Consider the following 10,852-nt stretch of genomic DNA (forward strand, 5'->3'; position numbering starts at 1 on the left):
AAAGAAACACTCTTTCACTGGTAGTTAATCTTTACTTCTGCCCAAGTCAAAACCTGACATTATTTCTGTTAACCCATCTGGTTATTCTAAGAAGCTAAGGCCTTTTTCACTCAACCAAAGATTTATTTCCCAAAAGTATATTGGCATAACTAACAGAATTTGAGCAGTTATGCTCCTATAATTGCAAAAATAATCCTCCTCAGCAATTTCCACATCAAACTTAAAGAGATACATTTCTATTAAGTTGGTGCGAATGTAATTGCGGTTTCGGACCATGAATTTTAAATCATTATAACTAGGCTCAAACACATTTATTAATCAAAATAGAAACCATTACAATCAACACACTTTTGCCAATGGGAAATAAGTTTGTTTATCCCTGTAGCGTAAAAATCTGTGCTTTGGATTCAAGGAAATCTTGGAAAGCATTTTCTGCATCCTGCTGGTTGTGGAAGCGTTTTTCCTGCAAATAGTTGTTGAAATGCTTGAAGGAGTGGTAGTCAGTTGGTGAGAGGTCGGGTGAATATGGCTGATGAGGCAAAACTTCATAGCCCAATTCGTTCAACTTTTGAAGTGTTGGTTGTGCCATGTGTGGTCAGGCGTTGTCGTGGAGAAGAATTGGGCCCTTTCTGTTGACCAGTGCCGGCCATAGGCATTGCAGTTTTCAGTGCATCTCATCGATTTGCTGAGGATACTTCTCAGATGTAATGGTTTCGCCAGGATTTAGAAAGCTGTAGTGGCTCAGTCCGGCAGCAGACCACCAAACAGTAACTATGACATTATTTTGGTGCAAGTTTGGCTTTGGGAAGTGATTTGGAGCTTCTTCTCGGTCTAACCACTGACTGAGCTGGTCATCGCCAGTTGTCACACAAAACCCACTTTTCGTCACACATCATAATCGGATCAAGAAATGGTTCGTTATTGTCACATAGAACAAGAGAAGATGACACTTCAGAACGATATGCAAAAATTTTTAGCAAAAATTTTTTTGATTTGCAGTCAGCTCATGAGGCACCCACTTACCGAGCTTTCTCACCTTTCCAATTTGCTTCAAATTCCGACAGACTGTAGAATGGTCACTGTTGCATTCTTCAGCAACTTCTCGTGTAGTTGTAAGAGGATCAGCTTCAATGATTCCTCTCAATTGGTGGTTGCCAACTTCCAATAGCTGGTCACGCTCCTCATCTTCAAGGCTCTTGTCTGCTTCGCAAAACTTAAACCACCACTGCACTGAATCTTTGTTAGCAGTTCCTGGGCCAAATGTGTTGTTGATGTTGTGAGTTGTCTCTGATGCTTTACAACCCATTTTGAACTCAAATAAGAAAATCGCTTGAATTTGTTTTTTGTCTAACATCATTTCCATAGTCTAAAATAAATATACAATAAACAGCAGTAATAAGTCATTAGCAAAAAAACATAAAGCGAGAAATGTACGTTAAAATGATGTATAACATAACCACATGTATTTAAGAGTGTATTTCAATATTAAACAACAAATTTCAACAATGCAAATACTGCAGTTACGTTTGCACCAACCTAATAGCTAATTGGGACTTGTAGCGATTTAAATCCTATTTCACACTTAAATTCATCTGCTGGTCTATGTTCTCAGCTTCAATGTAACACAGAATTCATTTGTTCACGCTCTCAAAAAACAAATCTTCAAATTCTTATGGTAAACCTTTTCTTTTTTATCAACTTCCTGCTTTTCATCTTCTTCACATTTACTCTGGCAAAACACGTGGTTATTTGTCAATGCTTCCATTAATAGAAGGTTCAGAGAAGTGAGTAGCCCTCCACAGCTTCAAAAATGTATACGATCACCAGGAGAAATCAGATGTGGATATGTCCTGTCTTCAGTGTTGAAATAGTGCCTAACACACAATAGATGCTCAATAAAAGTGTATTAAACACACAAATGAACGAATAAACTGAAATGTATATTCTAGATGTGCTATATTTGCATCAGAATATAATGGAGTAATTATCACTGCGCCTGGACACTATGTTTTTATTTACAAAGCCAAATATTGAATTAATTTTTAAAATAGCCTTATTATAGAGTTGTTTACTGAAGTCTTCAGGTTTTAGCTAGGCTGGATTTATTTTATTATGAATTGCTTTTAATTGTACTTTCACTGTGTACCCATGCAATTTTTTTTTTAAATGTGAGTGCAGGTTTTATAGTTTTTCTGTTATATTTCATTTTCTTAGGTGTAGCCCATCTGATAATTTGAAATCTTCCTGAATCATAATGCTGTAGTGCATCACGTTAGGGATTCTTTCCCAGCTTTCTGTCATCCAGCTGTTTCATTTAAATGACTTCTTGGGCATATGGTAAAGAGAATTGCTGTTTATTGTATCTACATTCCAAACACTGTGTTAAAAAATTTACACAGAGTTTTTAGTAACACATTAATTCCCTCCGCCATCTTCCCAGAAGGGCCTCCCTTGCTTCTGATGAGCTGTCATCTATGTCTTTATATAATTAAAACAGGAAAAGTCAGCATAATTCCATAAGAAATATCATCCCAATCATTGATTAAGACATTCATTGATTCAATCAATATTCAATGAGCACCTACTGTGTGCCAAGGTAATTACATTAAAAAAGTCCTCATCCCTGTCAGGGAGACAAATAAATATATCATAAATTGACACATAATATTAAGTTCTACACACAAAAATAAACTGGTAGTATGAATTCAGCGTGAAGGCATCTATTTTAAATAACTTGTGAGGGGAATCCTTCCTAAGGTAACATTTGAGCAGAAACCTAAATGAAGTGTATGAAAGCCATGAAAAATCTAGGTGAGAAGGTACAGCAAGGGTCTGCAGTCAGGGTATCCTTGGCCTGTTCAAAAAGCAGCAAGAGAGCCAGTGTGGCTGATTCAGTGATTCCCAGAATGAACAGATTTATTCATTTCTAATGTTGCAAGTAGAGTAATGCACAGACCTCCTAAGTCCACTTGTCTCCTAGATCAACCTGACATTGGGGCTTATCCAATCAATTATGATTTCTAGATCATTCTACAACCCCTTACTTCTGTGTTATGCTAAAATTATATGCTAGCTAACTTCTCATTAACCCTCGATGGTGTTTGAATATTACTAAATGATTTACTATAACGTTACCAATAGCAGCTGTTCTATAAATCTTCTCTACTGCTTAAGCTTCCATGACAATGTCCCAGCTGAGGTCATCCAAAAGGGGATTGTCTCCTCAACATGGCTTTTCCCACCAAGGAGCTTTTCTACTGCTTGCTTATTATTACTTCTTCTCTAGCTTTCTCAGATTTGCCCTCCACTCCCCTCACATACTGATGAATCTAATTATCCACAATTAACTACAATTTTAAAGTAATATAAGGCTACTAGATTTAGACTTAGAAGAAGTTTCATCATTCACTTTTATTATCTCTTGGAAATTGAATGCAAATGTCTCTATATGTCAATTTCTTTATCTGTAAATTGGAGATAATAATAGTTTCTTGCATGGACTTTAGAACACATCTCTGTCATGCTCAATAGTCTTCCTTGTTTAATCTAAATGACTCTTACATCCCAATAAACACTGTCTTGTATAACACCTTAACTCTAATATGTACTTTTGCACATATTACAATATGCTTAGAATATTTTTCTCTGTTTATCTCCTTTCCTTCTTTGTAAACACCTATGTGTTTTCCATACACAGCTTACGTGTTCACTCTTCTGCCACACCTTATTTAAGTTTCCTAGGCAGCCACACTCACCCTAGTTAGCATTTTCATAAGACTTTGTACATTTCTCTATTATTATATCTTATTTGTTTTTCAGATCACACTGAGATATACAGGAGGCCTGGAACTACTAATTATCTATATTTGTATCACCTTAAAGCAACCCTAGAACAAAATGGAATATAAATGATATAGATTACACATATAGAATTTACAAGCATACTGATGTACTGTCTTTCAAGAGTGAGATCATTTGCCAATATATTGAAGGTCCTAAGTTTTAGAGCAAGATTTGCTGGGTTTATGTTCTGTCTCCAGGACCTCAGAGCTGTGTTACCTAGGAAAAGTCACTTAATATCTCTGAGCCTCAGTTCCCCACTCTTTAACATTGGTTTATAATTATTCCTACATCGCAGCATTGTGGTGATAACAGAATGTACCTACAGAGCAGTTGGTTATCTAACATCTTAGATATTATCCAACTGCCTCTTCATATATATTTTCTTTTGCTATCTAGAAATGTGTTTTGCCCATATTAGGGGACGACAGGCATCCACTAGTGTATATAGCAGTGTCTGCCACAGAGTAGACCCTCAATAAATATTAGTGGATGATGAATGAACAGATGAGAGGTAGTAACCTCTCTAAAGTGAATTTCATGAAAGTTTACCTAAGGGGAAACTAAAAATCCCTGGTATAAGATAACTTGTCTGAGAATACAAAGCCAACAAGTACACATTAAAACTCAACTTTTTAAAAATTCTAATTTTTACAAAGTTCTTGTTATCACACTGCATTTTCATAATCAATGCATGTGTGTTATAAATAAATGAATGTAATGAAAAGACAGAAAGGAGAAAGATTAGGGGAAGGAAAAAAATATATTCAGTTTAATTATAGTTTATTAACCAATTGGGGGCAACATTATAAATTTTGTTGACTCTCAACCAAATTCCTATTTGTGATTTGAGATTTATGATGATGTCCTTTACTCCTGCCACTCTGCACTGCCCTCATTTTTTTTTTTTTTTACTATATTCAAGCACAGACTCTCTGCTTATTCCAAAGAAAACCCACCTGCCATTATTTCCAATCATTTGTTCTGCCTAAATGTGGATTGTATAATTCAAAGAGAATTATCTACATGAAATAGTTTAATTAATATTTATTCAGAGTCCCTAAGGTACATTCATTTACTAACTGAAGAATGATTTGTCTTTATTTAATAACAACATGACACAATTTATCTGGAATATAGTCGGAAGCTTCTGTAAGTAGTAAATAAAGAAGAATGTATATATTAATGACGATGCAGAACTTTGCTGATAGGAGGGAGAGATTTGGATGGCACACACAACCAAAAATGAAACAAAAGGTTGGATTATTTTCCCTTTATAGTCTAAATCCAAGCTTAATGCTTTGAACACACTAATATAAGTGAATGAGAATTTCACAGGAGAAATTCTGTATAGTACACGAAGCTGACAATGCAAGCAGTGAACTGACAAAGAAACAGGAGTGTAGTGAAAATTTTTAGTAACTTGAATAAAGAAACCCTTTACAGAGTCAAAGATTTTCATCACAAGGAATGAAACGAAACCTGTACTGACTTTTACTCCCTGAACAGATCATTGACAAAAGATGGACCACCGGCAAAAGACATTTAGGAAAACCAGAATGTCTTTCAGGAGACGTACAAAGAATAATTCTACCAACCAAGTGAAAGTCTCCTTGGCAGTTATGTTGTCCCATCTTTTCTATAGCTGTGGTGTGTGAATTACTGAAGATGACACCTTCAGTGAAACAAGTGACCAACAAAAGAAATTTGGGGAACAAAGCCAGCAGGGAAGATATGTTGGTTATGGCAGGATAAAGGACTGTATGATATCACAGCATCTGCGAGAACGCACATTATACTAAGGATTCCACAAGCACGGTGGATCCTGCAAGGACAGACTGAGGGAGTTCACCGCTGAGCCAACCATCTCCGAGCAAATCATGACACTTCTAAAGTTAGTTCTCAGTAGCTTTTCAATTCCTTCCTTTCATGGTTCATATCTCTCTCCATCTGGACACCCTCTGTTCAGGTGCTAAAATCCAGGCTTTTCATGTCCCTTAACTGCCAAGCCTTCTCCTTCCATGCTGGAAATTTTCTCCTTTCATTATCTAAACTCATCTCTCCTGTCTCTCTTCCCCACCAGATCCTTCTTGCTTTCTTCTCTAGAACTGGCATGCTGCACAACAGTGGGTTTCACACCCTAGCAGCAGAATCACCCAGAGGGCTAGTTAAAACACACATAGCTTGTGACTTACGAGTGCATTTGCAAAAAGTGCCCAACTGATGATAATGCTGCTGGTCTGGGGACCATTTTTGGAACCATTGTTATACAGCATTATCAAGTTCATTAATATTTAGCCATTAAAAGCTAATGGTACCTGGGGCAGCCGGCTGGCTCAGTTGGTTAAAGTGTGAGCTCTGAACAACAGGGTTGCCGGTTCAATTCCCACATGGGATGGTTGGCTGCGCCCCCCACAACTGAAGATTGAAAACGGTGACTGGACATGGAGCTGAGCTGCACCCTCTACAACTAGCTTGAAGGACAACAGCTCGGAGCTGATGGGCCCTGGAGAAACACAGTGTTCCCCAATATTCCCCACTAAAAAAAAATAATAATAATAAATAAAAGAAAGGTAATGGTACCAACTCATAATCCCTCCAAAGGTACTTTTTTTTGTAACAGTAGATCATACAATTAATACAAATGACTATATCTTCTAACACATGGAAGAATACCTAGTACATAATAGGTGTTTAATACTGTTTAGTGAATCTGAATGCAAAAGAACAATCTACTAGATAATATTTTTTATTTCTGGACTAGTAATTGCAAGTCTGGGCAGTAATCTGAGAGGGAAGGGCCTTCCCAATAGACAGTCACCTGCCCTGTTGATGGTAAATCCATCCTAAATTGGGCGACAGTGTAAGAGTTTACAATGGTAGTAACAATGATGGCAATAATACATCACATTTCCATAATGAGAAGTTTGATGATTATGAGACATTTTCACAGTCTGTGCATACTGGACTCAAAATAGTTAAACAACACATCTCAGACTGCAGGATACTAGAGAAGTCTTCCAGTGTGTGCAGCACAGTAAGTGTCCTAAAGTCAATGACTTTTACACAGCAGGGAAAGCTTTCTCAGGTGGTGACTAACCTGAAAACATGCACTTACAGCCAACATCCAAAACAACCCAGATGACCCTTCCCCCACTGCAGAAGGATGTCACCCCTGGCTTACAGATAAGCATTTTGTACAATACCTATTAAGAGAGAACAAACATTCCAAAAGTTGCAACATCCCCAAAATCTACTTAGGGCCAAATTAAAAACAGTGAGAGCCAGAGCAATAGAAATCCATAAATGTGGAAGTTGTAGTTTAAGAAAATGCAGCTAGACAAAGAAAAGCTCCCTAAAAGTAATTTAAGCCCTGAAACAAAGATGAGTTTATTTCGATTCACCAGATATGATACAGGAACAGTATGGGGCACAGAAGAGCAGCAGGGAAGCAAAAGAAAAAGAGTTTCTGGAAAAGATCAGGGCAGCAACGATTCCAGTTGTCATAAATGGCCAATCTTTAGTGTTGAGGTAAAGGACATACAACATTACATGTAATTTGAAACATACATGCTTAAATTAACTGTATAGAAATTTCAATTTTTAGGAATTATTAAAGAAATTATTCTAGAACACTGAGTGAACAAAAAGACATATTGCTTAACAATCAGTATTATAACGGGACATATTTCGCCCTGGGAAGGACAGTACTGCTTTTTGGATTTTCAATGCTCAGCCCTGTGAACTCAACCATGTATGTCTATGTTACAGATAAAAAGGAAACTGAGATTCAGAGCTGGGATTTGAACGCATATCATTTGAGGCAAAGTCAGTATATGTTTCATATCCATAGCTGTCTTCTTTCGGTATCAGGTAATTAAAGTCCTGATAATTCTTTAACATAATGCTATAGCATAAGCTAAGAGGAACATGCCAAAAATTATCCATTGCAAGTAAACAGGTTTATTCTTCAGACAAAATTAGACTCTATATGATTTTGCAGCAAGTGTTTTATCAAATAACACTTCCTCTTTTGTCATATCCACTTTCATGGGATAATATTAACTTTAGTAGCAACATTTTGAATACAAAAAGAAAATAGTTTCTCAATAGGTTTCCAAGAAAAATTATATACACTGTATTATAATCTACATAAATGCAGGTGAATGTTTTAAGATTAATAAGCCCACCATTCTGCATAGCCTATGCATTGCCATATATCTTATTTTAATTTTATACCAGTATTTGACTAGGAAAATCTAATGTTACTAAAAATAATTAAAAGATTGCTGTAGAGGCATTTTTACTGTTAGGTCACTGTCATGCATGAAAACAGCCTATGTCACATGAATCTCAGCATCTTGGGGTCTGAAGGGGTCTTATGAGCATTTACTCCAACCACCCATTAAAATGCAGTGGAAATGCAAAATTTGACATTAGGTAGACTCACATTTGAATTCCAATTCCAGCACATCTCAGCTGTCAAACATTAACCTCTCTGAAGCTTGGTATATTTACCTGTAATAGGATTGTAAAGATAGGTTTTCCTGACTACCTTTTCTAACATGACATCAGTTATTCCCTCCTCGTGCAATCTATTTCATATTTTGCATTTATTTTTATTATATATATATATATATATATATATATATATATATATATACACACACACACACACACACACACATTCACTTCATTACCTGTCTTCTCCACTAAAATGAAAGCTCCATGATGTTAGAAAGACGTGTATCTGGTTCACCACTGCATGCCCCATGTTGAGTATAATTCTGGAACACAGTTGATGATCAATAATTTTTAATGTCAGTCTTCTAATTTGGGTTGCATTTTGTCCAAACACAGCTGAAATCAAACCAAAATGTTCATCAACTGGTACACCAAAAATGTTAGCTTCTGAAGCTCTTATCAAATTACTAAAAACAATTCTTGGCAATAGTAAAACTTTACAATTTATATTTATCAGCACATGGGAGTAACTGAGAAAATTAAATAATAGAGCTCAACTAGCATACAAGACTTAATTCTGATATTTATAATTGTGCTTTGAAATATCCATTGTTGTGGCTCCTATGTTCTATTGGTTAAATTTACACTCTGCTTTGGAATGAAATGACATTGTAAAAAATCTATACCCTGTATAGATTGTAAATTTCTAGACTCATTGAAAGAATCATACAGACAGATTAATTTAAGAGTTTTGTATTAACAAAAGTATTTATCATATAAAGGCATTTTTAATGGAGGCAAAAAAGTAACTCTGAAAACATTTGGTGTAAACTATTTATATGTTTAACTATGAATTTATGAATTCTGAAAGAGTGTTTTTTCAACAAGATACAATTTTAGTAAAAGAGAACAGAGCAGTGACTGCCAGGAGTTAGCAGTGGGGGAGGATATGATTACCAAGGGCAAGTCGAATGAGCTTTTTGGAGTGATAGAACTAATCTGACTTTGATTGTATTGGTGGTTACTTAAATCTATAAATATGTTAAATTCTTAGACCTTCATACCAAAAAAAAAAGTAAATTTAACTATATGTTATTTATATATGTATATATAATTTTTTAATTTTAAACTACATTATTATTTACAAAGAAGAATCAATTAAAATTATAACAATTTCAAATGCATTCACTATAAAATGTGGTCAATTAGAGCTGTGGCTATTTTATAAAATAATAACATTCTGCACATGCTGTAGTAAACATATTTTCTAGATACTAGAAACAGAATCTAAAGACATAAACAACCAAAGCACTCTTTTAAGTTCTAAATATGCACCAAAAGTAATTATCCTCCTAATGAGTTCAGTGCACAGTTGATAAATATTGAAAAGAGAATCTTAAAATGTTCTTTATATCTATTGCTTAATTTTAGAAAAATTACTTTTGAAAGCATATTTTATTAGAAATATTGTATATCTCTATCAACATTTTAAACTAAATTTGTAGGTCAATCATCATATCAACAAGTAATGTAATTTTAATTGTTAGTGGCCTCCAAAATGCACTCCAGTTTGGATGACAAATTATATGGTCCTACACACCCACACAGCTTGTTTATATGTTCAGGTCTGAACATTAGCAATATCCTCTGTGTAAACCACCTTTACCCTTTGTTCATCTGACAAACCTATGCATTCTTTAAGGTCCAGTCAAACTCTAGTAATTGAGGAAGAATTAATTTTGCAATAAACTGAGTTCCAATAATACCCTTAGTGTACCTGCATGTCAGTATTTATTGCTATCAACAAACACATAGAAGGGAGTGGGGTTTAGAAGAACATGTGAAAATTAATCACTGTTATATAAAATAACACTGTACATCTTTTTTTAAAAAAATCAGATTATACGAGGTCTGACCATTTTAGATTAAATGAGTAGTATGCTCTTTAACTGTGTGGGAACATAAGCAACTCAATTCTCCATCCAGTTAATAAATTTATTTTCTCTCAGAACTAAAAGTCTGACAGCAGCAGTGGTCCCTGGGCATTTGCAGTGGCTCTCACCATCCGAGATAAAAACTGCTCTTGATTTCTGTTTTTGTTTTCATTTGCTTTAGAGGTGGGTCTTATGTCTGAAAGGGTGTGCAGATTTTCTTGATTGCCATTATGAGTCTAAACAGGAATATAAACATTCTCATAATTTTGATCCCTAGGGCAAAATTCACCAGAAATCTGTCGAAAATAACCATAATCTGAACATTAAAAGCAGGGCTTGAACATTTCTGGAAAATACATTCCCCTAGGACTCTGCTCTTCCTAGTCAAGGCAAAGCTTTTGAGTTTATCAAAATTTGTTCAGCTTTTCTGCCCACTTTTATGATCAGTGACTTCCATTTAAGAGTAAATATGAGCATTGTACATCTTTTAGATGAGCTATCGCATGAGAATTATCTGGGCAGGCAAACGCAAGTGATGAACATACTGACAAAATTCAAGGTACATTTTTTATGTAAACATTACAAAATTTGCCACATGTCTTGTAAGTTTAACA

The 10,852-nt window shown here is 35.3% G+C and overlaps 1 pseudogene; it reads right to left on the reverse strand.

The window, feature by feature from the left end:
* Nucleotides 1–314: 314 nt before the first annotated feature.
* Nucleotides 315–1,363, reverse strand: LOC109457598 (histone-lysine N-methyltransferase SETMAR; annotated as a pseudogene).
* Between the last annotated feature and the right edge of the window lie 9,489 nt (nt 1,364–10,852).

Source organism: Rhinolophus sinicus, linkage group LG12, assembly GCF_036562045.2.
Source record: "Rhinolophus sinicus isolate RSC01 linkage group LG12, ASM3656204v1, whole genome shotgun sequence".
In the NCBI taxonomy this organism is placed as follows: domain Eukaryota; kingdom Metazoa; phylum Chordata; class Mammalia; order Chiroptera; family Rhinolophidae; genus Rhinolophus; species Rhinolophus sinicus.